This window comes from Theropithecus gelada, chromosome 3, assembly GCF_003255815.1.
Source record: "Theropithecus gelada isolate Dixy chromosome 3, Tgel_1.0, whole genome shotgun sequence".
Taxonomy (NCBI): Eukaryota; Metazoa; Chordata; class Mammalia; order Primates; family Cercopithecidae; genus Theropithecus; species Theropithecus gelada.
Window position 1 is genome coordinate 68,443,191 of NC_037670.1, and position 15,015 is coordinate 68,458,205.

Here is a 15,015-nt window from a genome sequence, read left to right on the forward strand (position 1 = left end):
ACCACAATGAGATGCCATCTCACACCAGCCAGAATGTCTATTATTAAAAAGTTAAAAAAAGAAAAAAATAACATGCTGGCAAAGTTGCAGAGAAAAGGGAATACTTGTACAGTGTTGGTGGGAGTGTAAATTAGTTAAACCATTGTGGAAAGCAGCGTGGCAATTCCTCAAGGAACTAAAAGCAGAACTACCATTTGACCCAGCAATCCCATTACTTGGTATGTACCCAAAGAAATGTAAGTCATTCTACCATAAAGACACATGCACATGTATGTTCATTGCAGCACTATTCACAATAGTAAAGACATGGAATCAACCTATATGCCCATCAACGACAGATTGGATAAAGAAAATGTGGTACATATATGCCATGGAATACTATTCAGACATAAAGACTTGAGATTATGTCCTTTGCAGGAACAAGGATGGAGCTGGAGGCCATTATCTTTAGCAAACTAACACAGGAACAGGAAACCAAATACCACATATTCTTACTTATATTCTCTCACCAAATGATGAGAACACATGGGGACTAAGAGGGAAACCGACAGATACTGAAGCCCAGTGGAAGATGGGAGGAGGGAGAGGAGCAGGAAAAATAACTATTGGGTACTGGGCTTAGTACCTGGGTGACAAAATAATCTGTGCAACAAACCCCCATGACACAAGTTTACCTATATAACAAACCTGCATATGTACCACTTAACATAAAATAAAAGTTAAAAACAAGGCCAGGCATGGTGGCTCATGCCTGTAATCCCAGCCCTTTGGGAGGCCGAGATGGGCAGATCACTTGAGATCAGGAGTTCGAGACCAGCCTGCCCAACATGGTGAAACCCTGTCTTTACCAACAACAACAAAAAAAGCCAGGTGTGGTGGCCCACGCCTGTAATCCCAACTACTCGGGAGGCTGAGGCAGGAGAATTGCTTGAACTTGAGAGGCGGAGGTTGCAGTGAGCTGAGATCGCTCCACTGCATTCCCGCTTGGGTGACAGAGCGAGACTCCGTCTCAAACAAAACAAAAAAAACAAAACAAAACAACATCAGACACCACATGGCAGGATCCAGGATCCAATCAGATCAAGCTCTGGCATCACCCCATGGCAGGATCCAGTCAGATATTACCTCCCAGCATCACCTCATTGTGAGATCCAGTTAGATCATGCTTCATTACCCTTTGCTTATAAAACCCAACCCAACCCCTAGCTCAGGAAAAGAGATTGAGCATTCCCTCCTTCCTTGCCAGTTGACTTTAAATAAAGCTTTTCTTATTTCAAAATATAAAAAAGAAAGTATCTCTGCTGGGCATGTTGGCTGGCTCATGCCTGTAATCCCAGCACTTTGAGAGGCAGAAGTGGGCAGATCAACTGAGGTCAGGACTTCAAGACCAGCCTGGCCAACATGGCAAAACCCTGTCTCTACTAAAAATACAAAAATTAGCTGGGCATGGTGCCTGGCTAATTTCCACGCCCGGCTAATTTTTGCATTTTTAGTAGAGACGGGGTTTTGCCATGTTGGTCAGGCTGGTCTTGAACTTCTGACCTTGTGATCCACCTGCCTCGGCCTCCCAAAGTGCTGCAATTATAGGCGTGAGCCACCACCCCCGGCCCTCTTGTTCCTGATTTTAGAGGAAAAACTTTCAGTTCATCATAAAAAAAATATATATATTTTTCGAGACAGAGTCTTCCTTTGTTTTCCAAGCTGGAGTGCAGTGATGCAATCGTGGCTCACAGCAGCCTCAAACTCCTAGGCTTAAGTGATCCTCCTATCTCAGCCTCCTGAGTCTAAGACTCAAGGTATGTGCCACCGCACCAAAAATTCTTTTTGGTAGGGTCTTGCTTTGACCTTCCTTTGACCTTGCTTTGACCCTTGGTTTGACCTTGCTTTGACAGGGTTTTGCAATGTTGCCTAGTCTTCTCTTGAACTCCTGGACTCCAGTGATTCTACCACGTTGGCCTCCCAAAGCAGTGGGATTATGAGCATGAATCATTGAGCCTGGCCAGCCTTTTGTCAGTATTATGTAAGCTGTGGGTTTTTTTGTTGTTGTTGTTTTTGTTTTTGAGATGAAATCTCACTCTGTCGCCCAGGCTGGAGTGCAATGGCACAATCTTGTTTTTTTTTTTTTTTTTTTTGAGACAGAGTCTCTCTCTGTCGCCCGGGCTGGAGTGCAGTGGCCGGATCTCAGCTCACTGCAAGCTCCGCCTCCCGGGTTTACCATTCTCCTGCCTCAGCCTCCCGAGTAGCTGGGACTACAGGCGCCCGCCAGCTCGCCCGGCTAGCTTTTTGTATTTTTTAGAGACGGGGTTTCACCGTGTTAGCCAGGATGATCTCGATCTCCTGACCTCGTGATCCGCCCGTCTCGGCCTCCCAAAGTGCTGGGATTACAGGCTTGAGCCACCGCGCCCGGCCGCGATGGCACAATCTTAGCTGACTGCAACCTCTGCCTCCTGGGTTCAAGCGATTCTCCTGTCTCAGCTTCCCAAGTAGATGGGATTACAGGCGTGCGCAACCACACCTAGCTAATTTTTTGTATTTTTAGTAGAGATGGAGTATCAACCATGTTGGCCAGGCTGTTTTCTAACTCCTGACCTCAAGTGATCCACACTCCTCAGCCTGCCAAAGTGCTGAGATTACAGGTGTGAGCCACCGCACCTGGACTTTTTTTTTTCATGTATGGCCTTTATCATGTTGAGAAAGTTACCTGCATTCCTTGTTTTCTGAGTGGTTTTATTATGAAAGAATGTCGGATATTGTCAGATATCTTTTCTGCATCAGTTGAGAGAATCATGTGATTTTTTTTCCCCTTCATTCTATTAATCTGGTATAGTTCATTAGTTCATTAATTGATTTCCATATGTTGAACCATCCTTATATTCCAGGAATAAAGTCTACCTGGTCATGGTGTATACTCTTTTTTTTTTTTTTTTTTTTTTTTGGGAGATGGAGTCTCGCTCTGTGGCCCAGGCTGGAGTGCAGTGGCATGATCTTGGCTCCTTGCAACCTCTGCCTCCCGGGTCCAAGCGATTCTCCTGCCTCAGCCTCCTAAGTAGCTGAGACTATAGGCATGCACCACCCCACCCGGCTAGCTTTTGTATTTTTAGTAGAGAAGGGGTTTCACCATGTTGGCCAGGCTGGTCTCGAACTCCTAACCTCAAGTGATCTGCCTGTCTCGACCTCCCAAAGTGGGGATTACAGGCTTGAGCCACTGCGCCCAGCCAATGTGTATAATCTTTTTAATACGATGTTCAGCTTGGTTCACTAGTATTTTTACTCAGTATTCATGAAGGATATTGAATATTTTATTCAATATTTATGAGGTCTGTAGTTTTCTTGTAGTGTCTTTGGTTTTGGTGTCAGTATACCATAGGATCAGGATACTATGAACATGCCCTCATAGAGTAAGTTAGGAAGTGTTCTTTCCTCTTCAATTTAGGGAAGAGTTTGAGAAGGATTGATATTAATTAGGGTTTTGTTTTTTTTCTGAGATGGAGTTTTGCTGTTGTTACCCAGGCTGGAGTGCAATGGCGTGATCTTGGCTCACCACAACCTCTGCTTCCTGGGTTCAAGCAATTCTCCTGCCCCAGCTTCCCAAGTAGCCGGGATTACAGGCATGTGCCACCACGCCCAGCTAATTTTGTATTTTTTAGTGGAGATGGGGTTTCTCCATCTTGGTCAGGCTGGACTCGAACTCCGACCTCAGGTGATCTGCCCGCCTTGGCCTCCTAAAGTGCTGGGATTACAGGTGTGAGCCGCCATGCCCAGCTGATATTAATTCTGCTTTAAACGTTTGCTAGAATTCGCCAGTGAAGCCATCTGGTCCTGGGCTTTTCTTTTGGGGGAGTTTAAAAATTACTGATTCAATTTCCTTAGTTATTTAGATTTTCTGCTTCTTCATGAATTAGTTTTGGTAGTTGAATGTTTAGCAATTTGTCCATTTCTTCTAGATTATCCAGTTTATTGTATGTTCATTTATATTATCTTGTATTTTTTATTTCTGTAAAATTGTAAAGCTCCCACTTTCATTTGTGATTTTGGTAATATCAGTCTTCTCTTTCTTAGTCACCTTACCTAAATGTTTGTTAATTTTGTTGATTTTTTCTTTTAAAATTTGGTTTTCTGTATTATTTTATTTGTATTATAGATTTCTTGAAAAAAATCTTCTGAAGGAGCAATCAACTTTTTGTTTCATAGCTATTCTCTATAGTTTTCTATTCCCTATTTCATTTATCTCAATTCTAGTCTTTATATTTTTAAAAATTCTAGCTTTGAGTTACTTTTTTCTTTTTCTAGCTCCTTGAGGTGTGCAGTTAGAAAATTTCAAAACTTTCTTCTTCTCTTCTTCTACCCCTCCTCCTTCTTCCCCCTCCCCCTTCCTCCTCCTTCCCCTCCTCCTATTGGGGTGATCATACCCAACACCAGGTCGTGGGGGTGACAAAGTGAGTGGAGTCAGAGGATTGAGAAAAAGACAGTTTGAGAGATAAAGGTGGGATGATCAATCGTGGAGGCTGCCAAGGCTCTGAGCGCTGGGAACCCACGGTATTTATTGCTAATCCAACAAAGAAACAGGTGGTGAGAATGTGGGGATCAAAAGGGCAGGTGCATGATCTACAGCTGTGATGGTTTAGCATGTATATGTAACATGTTCTGCTACTTGAGATAATGGAAATAGGAGCCTATCAGGGCTAGAAGCAAGGAACCAGCAAGTCTAGACACATTCCAGAGGACATTATGCAAGCCCTGCCTCAGTTTCCCTCCCAACACTCAACTTTTTCCCAACATCCTCCTCCTCCTCCTCCTTCTTCTTTTCTTCTTTCTCTTCCTCTTCCTCTTTCTCTTTTCTCCTTTTTTGTAGAGATGGGGTTTTGCAATGTTTTCCAGGTTGGTCTTGAACTCCTGGCCTAATATAATTCCCCTGCCGTGGCCTCCCAAAGTGTTGAGATTACAGGCATGAGCCACCACACCTGGCCCTTTCTTTAAAAAAAAAAATAAATAAATAAAAATAAAAATTTAAAAAATTTTTTGAGACAAGGTCTTGCTCTGTTGCCCAAGCTGGAGTGCAGTGGTGTGACCTCAGCTCACCGTAGCCTTGACCTCCTGGGCTCAAGTGATTCTCATCCCTCAGCCTCCTGAGTAACTGGGACTACAGGCACGTGCCACCATGCCCCGCTAATTTTTTGTATCTTTCTTATAGAGACAGAGTTTAGCCATGTTGCCCAGGCTAGTCTCCCTCAATCCTGCCCCCTTGACCTCTCGAAGTGCTGGTACTACAGGCACCGTACCAGGTGCTTTCTTCTTTTTCAATTGTGCTTATGGCTAAAAATTTTCCTCTTAGCACAGCTTTGCTTCATCCCATAAGTTTTGGTATGTTGTGTTTTCATTTTCATTTGTCTCAAGGTATGTTTATATTTCCTTTGTGATTTATGCTTTGGTCCATTGGTTGTTAAGCATGTGTTGTTTAATTTCCAAATATCATGAATTTTCAGGGATTTTTTCCTGTAATTTATTTACTTTTTTTTTTTTTTTTTTTTTTTTTGAGCCAGGATGGAGTGCAGTTGTGTGATCACTGCTCACTGTAGCATTGATCTCCTGGGTTCAAGCAGTTATCTCACCTCAGCCTTCTGAGTAGCTGGTACCACAGGTGTGTGCCACCATGCCTGGCTAATTTTTTTTTTTTTTTTTGAAACAGGGTCTCACTCTGTGGCCCAGGCTGGAGTGCAGTGGTGTGATCATGGCTCACTGCAGTCTTGATCTCCTAGGTTCAGGTGATCCTCCCACCTCAGCCTCCTGGGAAGCTGGGACTACAGGTGCACACCAATACACCAGCTAATTTTTTGTGTTTTTAGTAGGGATGGGATTTCACCATGTTGCCCAGGAAGTTCTGAACTCTTGGATTCAGGCAATTCGTTTCCCTCAGCCTCCCAAAGTATTGGGATTACAGGTGTGAACCACCACACCCAGCTTCTTTTTATTTTTAGAGATGGAGTTTCTCTATGTTGCCCAGGCTGATCTTGAACTCCTGGGCCCAGGAGATCCTCCCAACTTGTCCTCCCAAAGTGCTGTGATTACAGATGTGAGCCACCGTGCTCAGCCCCTTCTGTTAATCGAGTTCTAGTTTCATTCCATTGTGACTGGAAAATATACTTTCTATGATTTTAATTATTTAAAATATAACAAGGCTTGTTTTGTCACCTAACATACTGTCTATCCTGAGGAATATTCCATGTGCACTTGAAAGAAATGTGTATCCTGCTGTTGTGGAGTGGAATGTTATATATATACAAGTGTCCTCGTGTTTTATAAATGTTCAAGACTTCTATTTCCCTACTGGTCTTCTGTCTAGTTGTTCCATCAATTATTGAAAATGGAGTATTAAAGTCTCCAACTACTTATTGTTGCATTGTCTATTTCTCCTTTCAATTATGTAATGTTTGCTTTACATATTTTAAGGTCACATTGTTTGGTGCATATATATTATTATTACATATTTTTGATGAATTGACCCTTTTGGTAATGTATAATGTCATATTTGTCTCTTGTAACAATTCTTTATTTAAATTCTATTTTGTGGTCAGGTTCAGTGGCTCATGTCTGTAATCCCAGCACTTTGGGAAGCCAAGGTGGGCAGATCACTTGAGGTCAGGAGTTCAAGACCGGTCTGTCTAACATGGCAAAACCCTGTCTCTACTAAAAATACAAAAAATTAGCTGAGCATGGTGGTACACAGGTGTGATTGCACTAATGCACTCCAGTCTGTCTCAAAACAAACAAAAAACAACCTCCCCTCAAAAAACCCCAAAGTTATAATAATTCTGGCTTTTGTATTTACCCATGTAAATACCTTTATTGGGGATTTTTATTTCTTCAAACATCTTTGAGTCACTGTCTGGCATCCTTTAATTTCAACTGAAAGAGTCCCCTTAGCATTTCTTGTAAGGCAGGTCTAGTGGTAATGAATTTTCTCAGCTATTATGTATCTGAAAATGTCTTAATTTCTCATTTATTTTTGAAAGATCATTTTGCTGAAAAAGGATTTTTGGTTGATAATTTTGTTTGTTTCAGCACTGTAAATATATCATGCTCACTGCCTTTTGACCTTCAGCATATCTTGTGAGTAACCAGCTGATAATCTTATTGAGGACACCTTGTATGTGATGAGTCACTTTTCTCTTGTTTTCAATATTCTCTCTTAGTATTTGCCTTTCATTATGTCTCAGTATAAGTCTCTTTGGAGTTTATTGGACTTTTTAGATATTTCATATTCATGTCTTTCATCAAATTTGGACAGTTTTAGGCCATTATTTCTTCAAATAATCTGTCTCATTCTCTCTTCTCTTATTGAACTTCCATAATACCCATGTTATTTTGTTTCATGGTGTACCATAAGTAACTTAGTCTCTGTTCACTTTTCCTCACTCTTTTTCACATCTATTCCTCAGACCTGATGATTTCAATTGCCCTACCTTCCCAGTTCACAGATTCTTTCTTCTGCTTTCTCAAATCTGCTCTTGAGCCCCTCTAGTGAAGTTTTTTATTTCAGTTATTATCCTTTTCAGGTCCAGAATTTCTGTGTGGTTCTTTTTTTTATAATTTCTCTTTATTAATAACCTCATTTTGTTCATGCATGGCTTTCCTAATTTACTTTAGTCCTCATCTATTTTTGCTCTTAGCTCTTTAAGATAGCTATTTTAAAGTGTTTTTGTCTAATAAGTCTTATGTTGGGCTGCCTTGGACACAGTTTTTGTCAACTTGTTGTTTTTTTCCTTTGAATAGGCCATCTTTTCCCGTTTCTTTATCTGCCTTGTGATTTTGCTGTTGCTGTTGCAAACTGGACTTTTGACTATTATAATGTGATAAGTCTGGAAATCAGATTCTCTCTCTTCCTCAGCATTTTTTTAATTGCTGAAGGCTGTAGTAACGTTTGTTTTTATACTTTCCCAAGCTATTTTTGCAAAGACCATTCATTGTTTTTTTGTGGTCACCAAAGTGTCTGTTTCTTCAGCTTGCGTTTAGCCAGTGTTTTGACAGAGAATTCCCTGAATGCCAAGAGCTAAAAACTACACCACCACCACCACCACCACACACACACACACACACACACACACACACACACGCACAAGCATACCTCTCCCATCTTTTGCAAATTGGGTTGGGACTCTTTAACACTTATCTAGGCTTGTTCTGAGCCTAGGATCAGGCTGTGACAAAAGTTTCAGGGCTTTTCTGAATATGTGTTTTGCCCTGGACATGCATGTAGCATTCTCAATTTCCTGTATACATAGCTGTTTTATTTTTGTTTGAGTTGGATCTCGCTCTGTCATCTAGGCAGGTGTGCAGTGACATGATCATGGCTCACTGCAGCCTCGCACTCCTGGGCTCAGGTGATCTTCTTGTTTCTGTTTCCCAAGTGGCTGGGACTACAGGAATGCACCACCATGCCCAGCTAAGCTTTCCCTTCCCTTCCCTTTTCTCCCCTCCCTTCCTTTCCCTTCCTCCTTCTTTTCTCTCTTCTTTCTTTCTTTCTTTCTTTCTCTTTCTTTCTTTTTCTTTCTTTCTTTCTTTCTTTTCTTTTTTCTCTCTCTCCTTCCTTTTCTTTTGCTTTTTTCTTTTCTTTCTTTCTTTTTCTTTCTTTCTCCTTCCTTCCTTCTTTCCCTCTTTCCATCTCTCCCTCCCTCCTTCCCTTCCCCCTCCCTCCCTTTCTTTCCTTCTTCCTTCCTTTCCCTTCCCTTTCCTTCCCCTCCCCTCCCTTTCCTTCCCCTCCCCTTCCTTTCCTTTCCCTCCCCTCCCTCTCCTTCCCCTCTCCTCCCTTTCCTTCCCCTCCCCTCCCTTTCCTTCCCCTCCCCTTCCCTCCCATCCCCTCCCCTTCCCTCTCCTCTCCTCTCCTCTCCTGTCCCATCCCGTCCCGTCCCGTCCCGTCCCGTCCTGTCCTGTCCTGTCCTGTGTGAACATAGCTCACAGCAGCCTCAACCCTGAGGGCTCAAGTGATCTTCCTGTGTCCCTCCCAAGTAGCTGGGACAGCAGGTGCCTAACCCCCGTCTAATTATTTATTTTTTTTCTGCTCGTCCTCTGTGGGTTGGACCCACTGCCTAACCAGTCCCAATGAGATGAACTGGGTACCTCAGTTGGAAATGCAGAAATCACCCGCCTTCTGCCCTGGTCTCACTGGGAGCTGTAGACCAGAGCTGTTCCTATTCGGCCATCTTGGCCCCTTCCAATTATTTATTTTTTTGTAGAGACAGGGTCTCATCATGTTCTCCAGGCTGGTTTAAAACTCTTGGGATCAGGGCAGGATCCTCCCACCTCAACCTCCCAAATTGCTGAAGATTACAGGTGTGAGCCACCATGCCCAGCCTGCTTTTCTATTTTGTTGTAGAGACAGGCTCTCACTATATTGGCCAGGCTTGTCTCAAACTCCTGGCCTCAAGCAGTCCTCTTGCCTTGGCCTTCCAAACTGCTGTGATTACAGGCATGAGCCACTGCACCTGTCGGCCTCTTCTTCTTTTTTTGAGTCAACGTCCAGCCTGGAGTGCAGTGGTGCAATATGGCTCACTGCAGCCTCAAACCCCTAAACTCAGATGATCCTCCCACCTCGGCCTCCCAAATAGCTGGGACTACAGGTATATGCCACCATGCCAGCTAACTTTTTTTAAATTTTATTTTTTGTAGAGATGGGGTCTTGCTATATTGCCCAGGCTGGTCTCAAACTCCTGGCCTCAAGTGATCCTCCCACCTTGGCCTCCAAAAGCATTGGCATTACAGGCATGAGCCACTGTCCTTGGCTCATAGCTGCTTTAAAAATTTATATACACATATATATTTTAAGAGAGGGACTTGCTCTACTGCACTGGCTGGAGTGCAGTGTCACAATCATGGCTCACAACTCAAACTTCTGGGCTCAAGCAATCCTCCCGCCTCAGCCTCCCAAGTAACTGGTACTACAGGTGCATGCCACCACCCCCAGCTAATTTTTAAATTTGTTGTAGAGACAGGATCTTGCTCTACATTGTCCAGACTGGTCTCAAACTCCTGGGCTCAAGCAATCTGCCTGCCTCAGCATCCCAAAGTGTTGGGGTTACAGACATAAGCCACTGCACCCACAAATTGCTGTTGAATATCCAAATGGTCCAAGCTTCTCCTCTGGGTTTAAAATGGTATATGGCATGTCTCTACCTATAACCTCTTGCCCCAGGCATCTTTTCTGAACAATGTCCTGATTTTAGGCAAAAGATACAGCATCTTGCATCAGTTCTTCCAGGAGCCACCAGATAAGAACAGATGCACATAATAGATTGCAAATAAGGCCTGCTCTCTTTGGAGGGAGGGAACTGAGAACTGTGCTACTGTTGTCTCAATTCCAAAACTGTTGGCTGGGTGCAGTGGCTCATGCCTGTAATCCCAACATTTTGGGAGGCCAAGGCAGGAGATCACTTGAGGCCAGGAGTTTGAGACCAGCCCAGACAACATAGTGAGACCCTATGTCTACAAACAATTTAAAACACTAGCTGGGTGTGGTGGCACATACCTGTAATTCTACCTTCTCAGCAGGCTGAGGTTGGAGGATTGCTTGAGCCCAGGAGTTTGAGGCTGCAGTAAGCCATGATTGTACCAGTACACTTCAGCCTGGGCTACAGAATTAAACCGCTCAAAAAAAAAGACCAAGACTGCTGCCATGCTGGGGAAGGGGAGCGGGGGCAAGACTAAGTGAAAACACTGCAAAACTTTCCTACTGTTTTGACGATGGCCTTTTTTAAATTGAATATTTGCCTGGTTGCTATAGGCCTTTGTTTTCTAGAGTGCCAACAAAGTTGATTCTGACAGTTGGGCTTGTTTATTCAGTGTTTCAGTTTGGAAATGAGAGCTTGGAGCTTCCTAGGCCACCATTTTGCAGATGTTATTTCCAATGGCATTTTTTGCATCTTGACTTTTTCCTCGTGTTCAGTGCTTCAGGACCACAAGATGGTTGCTACAGCTACAGACCTTCCATCTTTCTAGCACAGCGAAAAGCGGGGAAGGCTAGAATATCATGGCAGCTGCTTACGTCTCCTTTCACGAGGAAAGAAAAAGCCTTCCCATGGGGATCCCAGGGCCCCTGCTAGCTGCAAAGGGGCCTGGGAGAGCAGAGAGAGCCTCTCTCACCTAAGCAGTAGACACAGTCCTTCACCAGAGTGCAGGTTCTGATGGCAAGAAAGACGAAGAGGCCACCAGCAGGCTGGATACCCCAAAGAGCCAGAAGTAGGGGATGTGATTACTCACATCTGTACCGGTCAGAGTGTTGTACACATATCCAGCCAAGGTACCTATGACCCAGGTCAGGTGACTGGCTTAGCAATGTCACCTACCTTCCTCTCAGCCCAGATCCCCAAACTCTTTGAATGCTGTTGGGATGCAGAACAGCAAGTCGGCAAGTGATTTTTTTAAAAAAATAATTTAATTTTTGTGGGTACACAGTAGATTATATATTTATGGGGTACATGAGATATTTTGATACAGATATATGATGTGTCATAATCACATCAGGTTGTAAATGGGGTCACCATCACCTCAAGCATTTGTCACTTCTTTGTGTTACCTCTCTGTTAAAGGAGGTTTAATTACACTCTTTCAGTTATTTTAAAATGTACTGCTGATTGTAATTACCCTGTTGTGCTATCAAATACCAGCTTTTATTTATTCTATCTAATTATATTTTTGTATCCGTCAACCATCTCCGCTTCTCCCTACCTCCCCACTACTCTTCCCAGCCTCTGGTAACCATCGTACCTACTTTCTTTTTTTTTTTTTTTTTTTGAGACGGAGTCTCGCTGTGTCGCCCAGGCTGGAGTGCGGTGGCGCGATCTCGGCTCACTGCAAGCTCCGCCTCCTGGGTTCACACCATTCTCCCGCCTCAGCCTCCGAGTAGCTGGGACTACAGGCGCCCGCCACCTCGCCCGGCTAGTTTTTTGTATTTTTAGTAGAGACGGGGTTTCACCATGTTAGCCAGGATGGTCTCGATCTCCTGACCTCGTGATCCACCCGCCTCGGCCTCCCAAAGTGCTGGGATTACAGGCTTGAGCCACCGCGCCCGGCCCCATCGTACCTACTTTCTATTGCCATGCGTTTGTTTTAATTTTTAGCTCCTACAAATGAGTGAAAAACACGTGAAGTTTGTCTTTCTGTGCCTGGCTTATTTCAGTGAGTGATCCTCATGTCTCCAGGGCTTGTCTCCACATGACTCACCAGGGGAAGCCCCTGCCAGGTGTCACCCCAGAGCCAACCACAGAGGGCTGCTCTGCTGATGGCTGCTTCACCCCTGGCTGCTCCCTCAGTGAACTGGCACAGCTCTGAGTCCCTCTCTGGACCTGCTCAGAGTAGCCACATTTCAGGCATGTCTTATGATTCTAACATCAAGCTTATAATATCAATCTTACTAATACCAAGAAAAAGTGGAAAATGAGGTATTATCTGGCAGTCATTAAATTAGTAAGGTCTAATGACAAACATAATACACGATGAAGGTGAGACTGCGGGGAGATGGTGCCTTTGCGAGTTGCCCGTGTCAGCGGTAAGAGTCACGGCCCTTGGGAAATCACTGAGTCTTCATTACTCAAGACTGGCATCAACCCTTCACCAAATTCCAATAACTGAGGATCTGATAATTACCCGATAAATCCTAGATTAGCCTAAGGAAAGAAATGAGCTGTCCACATAAGAGTCATAAACATTGGGCTGGGGCTGCTGGCTCACGCCTATAATCCCAGCACTTTGGGAGTCCAAGGAGGGCGGATCACAAGATCAAGAGATCAAGACTCTCCTGGCCAACATGATGAAACCCTGTGTCTACTAAAAGTACAAAAATTAACTGGGCATGATGGCACGTGCCTGTAGTCCCAGCTACTTGGGAGGCTGAGGCAGGAGAATCGTTTGAACCCAGGAGGCAGAAGTTGCAGTGAGCCAAGATCGTGCCACTGTACTCCAGCCTGGCAACAAAGCAAGACTCTGTCTCAAAAAAAAAAAAAAAGAATGGTAAACATTGTACTCTGACTCACAAATCTCATCTAGGGGAACTTGTTTTAAGGAAATAAATTTAAAAAATAATAGGAAACATTGTTAGGCACAAAGAAGTCAACCAGAAACATATTGATCAAAAATGATCTATTGGGAACCAGCCCGACAGCACCAGAAGAGGAGAAGATCCATGAGTTCTGTGGACCATAACCTAGTCACAGACATGCTGATCAGAGATTGAAGGCAACAGGGAGGATTTCTGTGAAAAGTCAAGAGAAAAAGCAGGATGCATGTGTACATATCATATGGTCACAGCTCGGCATGTGTGTCCAGAGACACTGGCAGTTGGGTTGGGAGATCAGGTGTGAAATTTTCACTGTCATTCTGAACCGGATTGTGCTGCTGTTACACTGCTTGTGTTTCGCAGATGACCCCAGGAGATCACATAGCTGGACTCTATCTCTCTGTGGTGCTAGGCTGGGCACAACTGGGCTCCAGGGGCTTAGCCTAGGTAGCCCCCATGGGAACAAATATATGAAAGACAGGGTGGGCCTTTCATAGGCTTGTTCTGACACTCAGCCCCGTGCATGCCAACAGTGACTTCTTGCTGCAAGTGCCCACAGCCCTGCCTAACGCCCTTTGACAGTGAGTGTGCCCGCTACATGCTGGGGCTAAAGCTTCCAGGAGTGTCCTCTACCAGTGACAGAAGAACGTGGTGGAAAGGTGTCTGTGTCCTTATTCCTTGGAGGCGACCCTCTTGGACATGTCCCCACCAGCTCCTGGAGGTCCCTGGGGGCAGGAGAAAGCTCTTGGATGCACTCTGGTCAGCTTCCTTCCATCCCCTGGCTCATTCCCCACTCAACAACTGCTGTCATCTGGAGTCACCTCCCCAATAAACTTTTTGCACTGGGATCCTTGTTTCAGGATCTGTTTCTGGAGGAACTAGATGACAACACCAGGAACAGAGGACCTAGAGAGGCAGCTTCATGGGTGGTGGGGTCTCTGCCTCTGCCGGCCAGGGACTTGGGAGCAGTTCTGGGAAGGTGCTGGATGGGGCTGTCACTCCCAGGGGCAGGCCCTTGGCTGCTGACTGTCTGTCCTCTCCACTATGGCTGTCTTGAGGACTTAGGGGTCAGCCTGACCCTGCCTTGGCCCCCTTCCTCTCAGCCTCTGTCTTCCCCTGCATGAGGCTGGGTGGCTCCCCTGTGAATCAGGCAGGGGTCCACAAAACACTAGAGACAGGTCCCTCCCTGCAGCTGTCTCCAGTGGATGGCACGCAGGTGATGTTCCCAACAAGCTGCCCTTATCTGCAGCTCAGCTTTGGTAATTGGGGCCAAGGTCATGGCCCATCCTGGTGATAGTGAGAGCCCAAGGTAGGCCTTGAAGATTCCTATCAGGAGGGAGCAGAAAGTGTGTACCACGCCCCTGGGCCCAGGTGGAGCAGGGCTGCTGCTCAAGGCTCCCGGCCATGCTCTGTCCCTTGCTAGGGGTGACTGGTGGGACAGGCCTGGCCAAGGGACAAGAGGGAGAAGGTCAGGGGGAAGTGGGGATGAAAAGCAAAATGAGCAAAGGAGAGTATTCCGATATCTGGGGTCTCTGTAACTGTCAGGCCCAGGAGTGAGCTGTTCTTTCCCTTTGCTTCCTGGAGGAGGGGACTTTTGTCACTGCGTCACTCCACCCTGACTGCCCCTCTGTTATCAGGCTGTTAATATTAATTAACAACAGTTGCTAGGGATGACAGTGCAGAGGGTGCCTCTGAGCCCATAGCTGGCCCTGGTCCCAAGAAAGGGTAGGGCAGATCGGGGGTCTAAGGCTGAGCCAGGGAGGGTGCGGAGGTTCCTCGGCCATGCTGAGTTCCTGAGGCCGGAGCCCAGCCAGTGCCTGGTTTCACCTGTGCCTCCAGGCCCTGGCACCATCTCCAGCAGAAGCTGAGTTAGGGGCTGATAGCGTGGTCTCTCCCCTAACTGGCTCAGCCCTCTGGCTTCGGTCGTTTTGGGAAGTGAGTGGAGACCCTAGCACCCGCATGATGAGGCT